General features: G+C 40.4%; 1 protein-coding gene across 5 annotated transcripts in view; it reads left to right on the top strand.

Annotated features, from left to right (window-relative positions):
- SYT1 (synaptotagmin 1) overlaps positions 1–12,385 on the top strand; it is a 510,654-nt gene that overhangs the window by 105,940 nt on the left and 392,329 nt on the right. The gene's annotated exons all lie outside the window — the stretch shown is intronic.

Raw genomic sequence — 12,385 nt, 5'->3', positions numbered from 1 at the left:
GCCTTTGGGATTTTTTTTTTATTGTATGATTTTGAGTTGTCATGACTAGAGGTGTTTTTTAAAAAACAAAAAACCCTATCATAGACTTTTGTTGGAGCAAACAGCAACCTCTCCTCTAAATGCTGTTGCTAAGAAACAACCATTTAAAATAAAAGGGGTGTGTGTAAATAATGTTTATTTTAGTTCATCATGGCTGACGGGGTAGAGGGAAGAGAGACACATCATCTCCATCCTTACTAGTTAATGAGTTGTTGTCTTAAATTCTGTCCAACAGAGGGTACAGTGTATAGTGCTCAGTGTGATACCTTAGTAACTTGCAAGATCAATAGTCAAAGCTCTGGAACAAGTATTGTTTTATCAGCTTAAAAAAGTCACACAGAGGTCTTTAGATACAGAGTGATATTCTGTATCAGTTGGACATCAGTAAAGAGCACTAAACTCTTACGTTGGGGTTATAGGCTGTCAGCTGATCACATGAGTTGACTTTAATATTTTCTAAATGAGCACTTACACAAATCAGGAAGAGAGAACCTCAAAAAAATTGCCCTTTCTCTGACAGCTTGTTAGTTTTATGTGTGCAGGTTTTTTTCCCTCGTAGCATTAAAAAAACAAGTCCCCCCCCCCCATTCTGCACAAGGGTCTTATACCAGCAGATTGATCATGTTTTTTGAAGTCTTTCATAAATTGAAGGTCACACTCATAGTTTAAGCTTGAGATATTGTGCTTTAGCAGCAAGTAAATGAGTTGATCGGTATGGAATTGGGTTGGTGAGGGAGGTCAGAAGGTAGACTTATGACAGAACCTGCTGCATTATAAAGAAATGGTGTAAAATTCATGTGCTTATTGTGTAGTGACCTACGGATTTATTTATTTATTACTGTATATTCCAGCATTTGTGTATGAGGATAAAGCTTATGGGACATCTAAGCAAGATTAATAACTTGAATTATATAACTTGAATTATAGTTTAAAACCAAAAATATTCTAAGGGATAGGCGAGATCCCAATTAGGGGATTTCATCTGATTCTGGTTAATTTCTGACAAATAGTTTGTGTGTGTCTGTTATGGCCAACAGGTCTCTTCAGAATTTGATGGTGAATGACAAAGGGGCACTAGCAGATTTTCTAGATGTGCTATAATCTATGTGACAATATTGAAAAGCTATATAATTTGGGGAACCCATGCTGACACAATTTTATAATTGCACTTGCACAACCCTGACACTTTTTTCTCAAGAGTCATAGGACAATAAAGTGTCTATAGTTTTTTAGAAGGAAATAGAGAGAGAGAGGGCCAAACTCTGTTATGTGTACATCCTGAAAAGTAATCAGTTAAATTAATACAGGGCCACCCAGAGGCTTTAGGGAGCCTGGGGCAAAGCGGGAGAGCTGTGGTGCTTGTACACACCCGGCAACGGTCCAGGTCTTTAGCGGCATTTCGACGGCGGAGGGCCCTTCAGTCGCTCCGTGTCTTTGGCAGCACTGAAGGGCCCCCCGCCGCCAAAATGCAACCAAAGACCTGGACTGCCACCAGGCCAGGGCTCGCAGGGCATTTCGGCGGTGGGGGGCCCTTCAGTCGCTCTGTGTTTTTGGTAGCACTGAAGGGCCCCCTGCCGCTGAAATACCGCCAAAGACCCAGACCGCCACTGGGCCAGGACTCACGGGGCCCCTGCGGGACCTGGGGCAAATTGCCCCACTTGCCCTCACCCACCCCCCGGGCAGCCCTGAATTAATAGCATGCAAGGGAGTTAAGAATTTTGCACAAAGACTCCTTTACATGTAGTCCTGGTAGATATACTGGAAATTAAGAAGAAGGCAAATATTTTCTTGGAAACAAGGATGGCTGATTCTCTTTCATGGCCTTAACACACAAGGTATTGTACAAGTATTCTATTGAGCAGAGAGCATGAGTCACAGAAAAAACAAATGGCCTAGAACATCGTGTGAGCATCAGCTGGGTAATGCTGAAAGGTGGTAACACACAGATGCTGGCAAGAAAACTTGCAGGTCATGATTCTTATAGATGTTCATATAAACAATACCTAATACAATTTATATGACTAACACATACTCTGTAGCGGCTGCCAAGCAGAACAGGATCAGTCCTACTGCATGACCGCCATTCATGTGCAGCACTGGCTTTACTAAGAGTTAGCCATGCCACCAGGCTGGCAGGATCTGTGCTAAAGTTGTATGTAAAAAAGATATTGTGTCTCATCCCTTATCTGCTACATCCTTAGCTGCAGGAAAAGAGAGTGGGTTGGAGAAAATATCCTGCAGAATGTAATCCCAAGATGGTTGTTGCAAAGTTACTTGGCTGGTCCAGAGTTATTTCATCTCTCAAATAGGACTATATGTGCTTATGCAGTTCTTTCTGGCCTTATATTTTGGCAGGGGGACTCAGTACACCTGGTATTGACACTCTGGTATCCTGCAGTAATTTTTGCCAAGTAATGAAAGGAATTCTCCGAAGCATCTCAAGTTAAAGCCATAAAAAGTAATTTGGCACAAATGAATGTGCCCGTTTCTCCCTTATTTTCAGTTCATGATTGGTGCAAAATGCAGAATGCATTCTTCACCCCAGGCTTGCACAGCCTTGCCCAATCCCTTGATTGATCAGGCATCAATTTACATATCTGCCTTTGATCAGATATAAAATGTAGTATAAGCCCAAGCCTTGCCACTCTGGATGGGATTTTTCATATGCACAGTACTCTACTAAGCCTTCAAATTGTATAAAAGACTATACCAGAAATCTTCCCTTGATAGTTTTTACATTGAGAGAATATAATTTCTCACTGTGCAGTTCTAGGGCAGAAATGACAATGCTAACAAACCTTTCCCCACTGCATTATTTGTGGGGTCCATTGTGAACATGGTCTCTAGTAATGCTACACAACAGCCCATTAACATTGTTACTAGAGTTAATTGCAAAAAAATAAATGTGGAGAGTCAACGTTTGGCTATAGAGTGCATATTAAGTTTTGTAGCATCTAAACGTTTGTTAATATCCTAGCTATTATTGTACAAGCTGTGTACAAAAGCTATGGAAAAAGCGCACGGTGACATAAGCCGGATTTTGTTGAAACCTGGGCAGTTGTCCAAAGCATCAAATAGAAGGGCAAGGAGGATCTGTTAGATCCCAATCAAGCCCTTATTATTTATATGTTTTGTGATTTTCATTTAGACAGGAGAATCATGTAATAAACTTTTTATATTTTCCCCAATTTAGTGTGGTGTAGCTTAAAGATTGTTGTGTAACTGAATCATAACAAAACATAATGTGATCCAAATAGCTGCATGCATCACCTAGTGCATTTAGGTCAAGGCTGACTGAAAGATCTTACTGTATAGGAACAGATGCCAGACTTCTTAGAGATTCTTGTCCCAATTACTGAACAGAGATAAGTTTTAACCTGCCTCAGACTAAAATAAATGCTATTATGATGCAGGAGATAGACGTACAGTAGGCAATCAGATAAAAGTTGAGATGACTTAGTATCTTTTAGAATTATAATAGTATTTGAATTTTACTTGTAGATTAATGATGCTTCCTGAAACTATTCGGTATTTTTATGGCTCTAATATCTTGAACTAAAAAAGGAACAGTGCAACACATTGTATAGGATTAAAATCTGATTTGAGAAAGGATTGAAAAGTTTAAAGGAGGTATGAAGATTGGGTCAAATCATAAGCTCTTTACACAGGGCTAGATTGTGTTAACTGCACACACCCACAATAGAGGGTGATGCAGAGAAAGAGTATTTTGGAGAGGAGAGGAAGGGTGTAAGCAGCAGGTGTGTCTTCATTGCACACCTGGAATCTCTGAGAAGAATTTTCTTGCTCAGAATAAGAATTCTATCTTCCTACATTCTCCATCACCACTTGCAGTTCCAGGATGCTCTCTGTCATTTCGGCTCACAACTTCATTTCCATTTTTGATCGCTCTCCGTTCTCCTTCAACATTAAAACTGTCATTTAAATCTTTTTTTGTTTCTGTTTTTCCCATAACAGCTTCACCAGAAATCTGTCCTTTCACCCTGAGTCCAACCCCCAAGCCCTTTGTCCCAGTCTTGATCCTTTTTTCACCTTAGCTACAGTAACTTCCTCTGCTCCAATCTCCCTGATCCTTACTTTACTCCAACGAACCAACCAATCAATCCAAAATGCAGCTGCAAAACTGGTTTACCTTGTTCTCTGCTCTAAACCAGTCTAACCCCTCTATTATATATACCTTTGCTGTCTTCTAGCATTCCTGATCAACTTCATGCCCTTTGTAATGCTTTCAAGCACCTACAAAATTTCTCATTACTGCCTCTTGGTACTAGTCTCTCTTCCCTTTCTATTTTATCCCCTTTGCTCTATTCAAGTTGTTCAACTCAACCCCTCCCTTGTCTCCTTCCATGCTTACCTATTCTACAGACTCCCTGTGCCTGGATCCCCCTTCCTGACCATACCCATCAAACTTCCCTCCTTTCCTCCTTCAAGTCTGTTCAAAACAGTCTTTGGTGAGACCCAGTTTTTCCCTTGTGTTTATGTTTTAGAAATAAAAAAAGCCACCTAAAACCCTCAAAGCTTTGTAACCCTCAAGATACATTAATTTACTAACTTCAGTAGCTGCATAATCCATTATTGTAGCCCTTGTCTTCCCATTCTCTTATCATCCCAGTATTTATCCCCATTCTTTGTTTGATTTTTTTTGGCCTTAAACTGCAAATTTCTTGGAGAAGGTATGTGCTCTGCAATGCATTGTTTGTAATGGCTCTTAGCTCTCCCACTATGAAAATTGTTCCAGCACCCATGCTTTGGCCCATAGGAGTTTGGTTTTTTGTGTCTACTGAGGAAATATATAGGATACACGAGTTCACCCACTAGCTGTTGAATGAAACCAGTCTGGATTTTTTTTTTCAATTAAACATTTTTTGTTGGAAAATGTAGATTCGTCAAAACTGAAGCTTTTTGCGGATTTTTTTTTGGTGAAATAGAATTCTTGTTTTTCAGCCAGTCCAGTTGTTGAACAAACTAGGAATGTCTCATTAAGTATCTTGGCACCAGTTGGCAGATAGCAAATACTCTGTTTCACCAAATTTTCCTCTGGACACTACAGAAGCATAAACATATTTTTGTAAGCATTCAGACATGTTAGTTTGGCTATCATTACATCATGTCAGCATGAGCTCATTGTGTGGTTCACCAGACCTCTTTTTTGGAAGTCTACAGAGAATATTTTCCTCTTGCAGTAAAATTTCAACTTTTGTAATATCTCTCTCAAACTACATTGACTGCGTAAGAGATGTTGGGAAGTTACTCGGGCTAACGCACACCTATTTATTCTAGTCTTTACAATGCAACTGAAACTATGATGGTCTTTAAAAAATTCTCAGACATCTTCAGATTTAAATAAACACTGCAGTCTTCATATGCAAGCAAAACAAGGGAATGCACTGACCTCTGTATCCTTCTAAGAGGGAGTAACAACTGAACTGCCTTTCTTGGATCTGGATAATGAAGTCTGCTGTAATCAACTGGTAACAAACATTTTGTTTCAAACTGTGGAAATGGCCAGTCAACGTTTTGGTTGGTTGGTTGGACTGAATTTTTTTCTAGACAAAGTTTAGACTTAATGTTTACAGTGCTGCTATTACCATCCTGTATTAGTTGATCACAGACCTTTCTAGATAAGAGAGCCTTTTCCTGCTCATTCATGATGACTTCTCTCTCCTTCTCCCCCTGCCCTTGAAAAAAGACACTAATTGTGCGGGGAGGCTGCCTGAGGACCAGGATCTCAATGAAGAAAGGCTAGTTCATTTTTTTTTAAAATGGTCTGCCTAAGCCACTAGCTTGAACATGTATTAATGAATATGAAAATTTGGATACAAAATGCAAATGGAAAAGATTTCTGCATGTGATTTGTATTTATACAAAAGATATGTCAGAACTTTTTCCATAAAGAACCGTTGGTATCCAGCAAAAACTGTCAGTTTGCTACATAGCCCATCAAAGTGCTGATAGATGTGGTACTGTATAGAAATTTAAGGACTATATTCATGTGTTCTATATGCATCATGCAAATAACTGAGTACTAAGAGTGAGAAGTATTATGAGAACAAAGGATTTAAAATCTTCTATCACTGCTGTGTTTCATAATGTAGTAGGATACCAAAAACATCTGCTTGGTTTTCCTGCTGCATTTTGTCTCAGTAGCCATGTTTGCATATATTTAGGCTTCTTTATTTCATTATGCAGAGTATTATGCATTGTTCATCCAATAAGAGAAGCGCTCATTTTGTAACCCAAGGGACTTATTCTTAGTGATCTAAAACATCTCTTTATACCTACAAATACTTGTTAAAACATGGATCATGTTTCACTATCACTTCTATTAATACTCTAAAATGTACATTATTGACTAAGTTATCCATTTCTTCTGGACCCTGTAGGTATCAAAATATTGCTGTAAATAGGGTTTTCACACAAGGAAGACTCTTAAACAAATAGTAGTCACCACCTAAGGTTGCCCACCACTTTCCATTATAAGACCCTGTTTTCAGTTGCTTATAACTTCACTAAGTTTAACAATTGGGATGAAATTTTCCATTCTGGATGTCTGCCTTAGGCTGAACTTATTATTTATGTAGCCCATAGAATTATTTTGCTAGCTATAATATCCTACTAATCCAGCCAGCCGTATCAAATAATATGTTTCTCTTTCTGAATTAATCCATTTCATTCTTGTATTTTATCAGTATTAATTCCTTTGAATTTAGGATGTGTTGAGACATATGATATGTGTTTCCTCATAATTATACATAAGTTTTGCTGAAATGCAAGAAGCCTATCAGCCTGTAAAATCCGGTAAGATCTGCTATATAGCAAAAAGTATAATCAGTTAAGAGTATGTCAGCATAAAAGCTGGTAACATTTGGCACAGATAAGAATGATCCCTTAACTTTGGGGAGCCAAAGGGAAGAACTATACACATCACTAAACAGGTTTATCCAGTTGGTAACCACAGGGTACACCACAACTTTGAAGTCATCAGGAGAGCCTAGGTTGGCAGTTTTTGGCATGAGATAATCCTTATTAATACATAGTAAGTGTCATAATCCACTAACCTATAGGATAAGGGTACCCATAAATTTCTTAGGGTACAGAAATAAAATTTGAGTATAGTAGGTTGGAGCTGAATTACATAGTGTCAGGATCCTATAAAATACCTGGTAAGGAAGTGTCTTGGCACTCGCTATTTTAGCCCTCTTTGAGTACTTCTTCTAGTCTTTAGCTCTTTCTTTAGTTCTATATTCTATAGACTACCTTTTTATCTACCTATCATTCTATCTTCTATCATACTATCAGCTCAGCTTGTGCAGTATAGTATAACTACTCAACATTTCTAACTATTGGGGGAAGCCAGAACCATTGCCAGAACTTCACCTCCGATTACTGGGTCCTTAAGGAAGGGTGTGAGTATGTTAAATTAAGGAACTTGGGGTATGTCTACACTACCCACCGCATCGGCGGGCAGCGATCGATCCAGCAGGGATCGATTTATCGCGTCTAGTCTAGATGCAATAAATCGATTCCCGAGTGCTCTCCCTTCGACTCCTGTACTCCAGCTTGGTGAGAGTGCAGGTGGAGTCAATGGGGGAGCGGCAGCAGTCAACTTACCACAGTGAAGACACCATGGTAAGTAGATCTAAGTACATCGACTTCAGCTACATTATTCACATAGCTGAAATTGCGTAACTTAGATTGATCCCCCCCAGTGTAGACTAGGGCTTATAATAAGAATGTTACCACCAGAAGTTTTGGAATTCTTTTACTGTTTTGCAGTTATAAGTTTCATAGCATTTATTATTCTTTTGTTAATCTCAATAAAGTTTTTATCAATTTGGTGTTGTCCTCAGTGTAAGTGTTTTTGCCAAGCACCCCGAGAGTCCTCTCCTGATATAGAACTCTGAGTTCTTGAACCCTGTAGTCTGAATTGGACAAGAACCTATAAATCTTCTGGTCGGATGTGATCAGTGGTGAGCCATAACAACTAACCTATCAAATTCAGGTCAACATTTATTAATTATTATATATTTTATTTCAGACAAAATAGTGCAGCTGTTTCCAAGAATGAGATTAGGGAAAATTAGCAGGGACTTGAAATTGGAAGAGGGGTGGCCTTTGTGTCAAGAGTGTTGTTCTTTGACATCCCTGTGAAAATCCACCCAAATTTGGCCAAGATATATTGGAAAAATTGCAGTGTGCACATGCTCAGTAGAGACTTGCTAGAGCTTAATAGCTAAAATCTCTGAAGATTCTGTCCAAGGGAGCATGCTTGACTCTCTCACGGCTCCTAGCATTGACCCCACAGAGCAACTGAGCATGATACATACCCTCAGAGATCCTACACACGACAGGACTGCATGCTCCATCCCCACAGAGCAACTAAGCGTGCTCCAGCCCAGGACTACAAAGGCTTTCCCTGTAATGGCTGTTGCCAGATGCTCTGGGCTGGAGTAGGACAGGGCACTAGAGGTGAGAGCAGGGAGTCTGTCTCTTCTGTGTTCAGTTCCTCCACCACAACATGTTGGCACATGGGTAGGTGTCTGATTTGAATGCAGAGAAGAGAAAAGCGAACTTGGGGCGGGGTGGGGAGAAGCAAAGAAGTGAGTTGGGACAAAGAGCTTGGGGCGGGGAAAGTGGGAGAGGAGGGGAGAAACTGAGAGTTGGAGGGGGAAGACTGTGATGGGTTGGACAAGGAGACTGGCAGATGATGGGGAAGACAGGGCTCGGTGGAAGAGAGATCTGACAAGGAGCTGTGGTTCAGAAGAAGAAATGGGACTGTCTGGGCAAAGAGACAGGTTCTTGTATCAGGGAGCGGGTATGGAGGGGACTGGAGGTTGGAAGAGGACCCTCAGGAAGGAGACTGTGCATCAGGGTGGGGAGGGAAGTGGGAAGAGACAAACCAGATGAGGATCAGGGGAGGGCTGGGACTGGCTGGGCAAAGAGATTAGTACTATGTGTGGGGAGGATGTGAGACTGGGGCCTGGATCCACAGTGTTTATCTTGTGAGTGCCTAGAAAATCACTGGAATCCACAAACTGGAGGTAGGTGCCTAGGGTCCCTATGCAATGAATGGGATCCATAAAAGCCAGCATGCTAGGTGGGGAGCTGGCTATGTGAGCCAGTGGGGAGAGGAGTGTTTCCTAATCCCTTTCATGGAGCGAAGTGCCTATGTCTGTGGTGGAGGGAGGTGCTTATCTGGTCTTGGGATCCATAACTGGGAACCCCTCACCTGGAGTCAAGTATCTACGGTGTTTCCTGTGAGAATGGCTTAGGCATCTGTCTAACTCTACACAACATCCAGGAGGTTAGGAGGAGGAGGTGATCTCCCTTATGAACTTTAAACCAGTAGTTATGGTGCTGGGCTAAAGGCTATAAAGGAGGCCTCTTTTTCCCACCCTAAATCTGGGATTCAGGCACTTAAATCCAATTGTGGATCTGGGCCTGAGTATCGGGGGAGGGGAGAGATTGGGACTTGAAGAAGGAAACGAGAGCTGGGTAAGGAAACTGGGACTGGCATGAGACATCTGAGGACTGGAGACAAAGACTCAGTAGGCAAGGAAAATAGGACTGGGCCAAGGAACTTTGTGTGGGGAAGAGACAGGACTGGGACGGGGTGGAAGGAACAGGGCAGAAGGGATCAAGCTTGTGGAGTGAGGATGGGAACATGCAGAATCTGTGCCCACTAGAGCACATTCCCCTCCAAAGCCTGGAATGAAACCCAAGACCCCTGAATTTCACCATTCTAGCAAATATCTGTGAAACTCACGGGCAAAGTGTGTGTCTTATCCCCCCTTATTATGGTCCTCATAATAAGCTACTACTGCTATCAGTTATCATTACCTCAAGTGGCAGAGGTCTGGGCAGTAGATTTAAAGGTTCCAAACCTGTTGATAACTGATGTGAGTATCAGTATGACGCCTCATGATGGAGTTTTCTATTTATTTATTTTTTTTAGTTTTCTTCTTTGAATCTCAGAAATTGCACACAAAATAATGTTAAAACATGATTAAGGTTACAAAGTCAAGTACTCAAAAGTTAGGAAATGGCAGAATTAAGGATGCCTCTGCTTAAGTGGCTCTGGAAAAGCTAGATTTGAAAGTAATTATTTTCCAACAGAAATAATCTTCTTTGAAGATTCAATGCATCATTGGGAATTTTGAAGAATCTTGGATTTATACATAATTCTGTTTTGTCATTTTATTCCTTTTTATTAATACTAAACTGTTCTTTTGCAATTCCTGCTGGCACAGAAGAAAAGAGGATATTTTCAAGCATCTAATAGAGGAGTTGAAGAAAATAGTCTAAAGCTAGTGAAAATATTCAGAAAATATTTAGCAATATCTCTAAGCACAATCTCCTGGTTTTTCTGCCATTTAAAATTTTAATACTGTGCTTTTCAGTGATTTTTAAGAAAGTGCATTTAATGTCTTCTGCTACAATTGTTTCCAAGACCTTGCAAATATGGAAAAAGCCTGAACTTCACAATAATGTGAAAAAGTCACTTACTTTTCTGTGCCTTAGTTCTCCATCTGAAAACTGAGTAGGACACATCATTTCTCCTGTCCTTTGACTGCCTTGTCTATTTAGATTTCAGTTCAGCGACTATCTCTTATTATGCGTTTGTACAGCACTAGCACAGGGGTCTATAGTCACAACTCTAATGTTAATAATATGCAGCAAAGGCTATTTAGCTCTTTGGATGCAGCACCCTAATGTGGACTTGTATCAAAGGACCTGTTTGTCTGAAACACCCCACCATCTTCAGTAGGTATTGATCTGGGGGAAAATTGTTTCTACTAAATCACTAGGTGAGGTGACTCATTTACCCCACCTGAGGTTGGATGTAAGGTGTGGGTGGAAATTTAGGAGTAGCCAAGACTGTGGAAAAAAATTGAACTGATCTTTGTTACTGCTGCACCTTTGTCCAAGTGGGTTAGCCAATATTCAGGGCCTTGCTGCATTGTTTCATTAGGAGGAGAAATTGATGATGAGTAAAGTCCTGTTTTCCTGACCCCAATTGGAATAAGCAACAGCAGGGAGTTTTCTTGCTTATCACTTCCAAGCCTGCCTTTCCACCCTCACTGATGCCTTCTTTTCTGCCTTTGTCACCCACACCCCACACCGAAAACCACAGCTGCAACCAAACAACCTCCCAGCCCTTGTGTTCACAATCAGTCCCAGGGAAAACCTCTCATTCTCCCTGAGTTAGTTCTCGCTCCGGTCTTCCCCTGTGGCACAGTGTCGGGAGCGGGGAGGGGAGTTTGGTTTTTCAGGTATCTTATTCCATAAATGATCTTAACTGCTCCTTCCATTTGGATGAATGAAGGGTGGCTCACATGCCTATAAGCTTTAATGAGGTCTATGATTGCCTACAGCTCAAAAGACCTGCTTGCTCTCAGTCATTAACACCTTCCAGCATAACATTATGTTGTTGTGGTTGTTTTCTTTGTTGATAAAGCTAAAGCAAAGGAAGACTTTCCATATTGTGTGAACTGTGTTTATAGAGCAGATTGGAAAAGCCACCTGCTCAGAGGGCCAAATTCTATAAAGACTGATCCTATTAAAATCAATTGGAGTATTTTGATTTATTTCAGTAGGCTATAGATCAGTCCCCATAATCTTTACCCAGCCAAAACTCCCATGGTAATCAACTGAATTCATTAAGTATATTAACTGAGTAAGACCTGTGGGCTGTGGCCCAAAACAAAGTGTGATTCCTGCAGAGCAAATTCTTCTATCCTCACATTTTACAGTAAAGAGTTTACTCAACACTGACTTAAAGTAAGGACTCCTGGGATTCCTGTCTTCAGTTGCCCCAAGTTTCCATTGACTTTTCTAAAGTCCATATCAGCAAAGTGTTGGGGTGAGAGTGATAAACATTCACATAATTTTGGTTATATATTATGGCTTTTAATCTCAAACAGGCAGAAAGATGAATGAATGTTCAAGAACTTAAAACTATGGAATCATTCTCTCACATGTTTATCAGCTGGCACACAAGTATCTCATTGGTGTGACAGCACTAGAATGGGAAATTCACCACATTTGCCTCAGTTTTAAAAAGTGCAGAAAACAAAAAATATTGTCACATTAATAAAGTAAATAAATAAAACCCTGTGTCAATGATAAAGTGTTAACATAAAGAAGGAAGAAATTTCTTCATCCAAGGTTCATTTTTGTAGATCTTATGATTGATTCTCCTTTGTTACCGCTCAACCTCTCACAATCAAGAACCGAAGGGGATAGAACAATCCAAGAATAATTAATGTGTTTTCTAAACGGAAGTTGGTTGTGGGCAAAGAGATAATAGCAAATGCAAGTAGAGAGG

This window comes from Mauremys reevesii, linkage group 1 (assembly GCF_016161935.1).
Source record: "Mauremys reevesii isolate NIE-2019 linkage group 1, ASM1616193v1, whole genome shotgun sequence".
NCBI lineage: Eukaryota > Metazoa > Chordata > Testudines > Geoemydidae > Mauremys > Mauremys reevesii.
The sequence above is the reverse complement of the archived record's forward strand: the minus strand, read 5'-3'. Positions and strand labels throughout refer to the sequence as shown.